Source organism: Oncorhynchus keta, chromosome 28 (genome assembly GCF_023373465.1).
Source record: "Oncorhynchus keta strain PuntledgeMale-10-30-2019 chromosome 28, Oket_V2, whole genome shotgun sequence".
Lineage (NCBI taxonomy): Eukaryota > Metazoa > Chordata > Actinopteri > Salmoniformes > Salmonidae > Oncorhynchus > Oncorhynchus keta.
In genome coordinates this window covers 8,479,255-8,480,084 of record NC_068448.1, presented here as the reverse complement: position 1 = coordinate 8,480,084, position 830 = coordinate 8,479,255, and positions in this window count along the sequence as shown.

Below are 830 nucleotides of genomic sequence, written 5' to 3'. Positions count from 1 at the left end.
CCTAGACAGTTACATAGTTTAGTGGGGATTGGTGAGTTGATTGGCAGCCCTAGACAGTTACATAGTTTAGTGGGGATTGGTGAGTTGATTGGCAGCCCTAGACAGTTACATAGTTTAGTGGGGATTGGTGAGAGACGGAGCGTTTTAGTTGTTATAAGTTTGATTGGCAGCCCTAGACAGTTACATGGTGTAACACATAGTAGTTATATCTTGAACCTCTTTGACCACTGACTCAGTTGTTTTCCCCCAAAACCCGAAAACAGAAAAGTGGAGGCAAACTTCATTCAATAAAATGTTGCAGCTACAATGTATTGTTTTAAGATAACAGAAGTACAGGTTCACGTCCATTTTAGGTTATGATTTTACATTTTTTACATTTGGTTTCCACATGTCTTACAGTTACCTAAACCCACTGCCTAAACATAAACAGATGAATATGTCCATTGAATAAGCATGCTATTACCGCAGCTATTTATTTATGCGAGTTATATGTCTGCAGGGGCTTTTCCTAGAAATTCAGCACTAAGAGAAGTCAAAAGATGTATGTGTTACTACAGCACTCGCTGTCGCTGTAGAATATAAGAAACAGTACTTTTAGATTCGCATTATGTCAGAGTCACTCTTCTAACCAAATGTCCTGCAATCTTCTGGCTTGAATAAAGCCAAAACATCCTAACGTAATTATTAGATCATTTCCCTAATTGGTCAAAATACTTCACCAGAAATGTAGCTAAAAAAAGGGTTCATTGATAGGAAGTGATGTACTGGGCTAAATGTGTAGATTAGTATATTTTGGAAAACCCCTGAACAATAACATAAAGCCTAGTCCC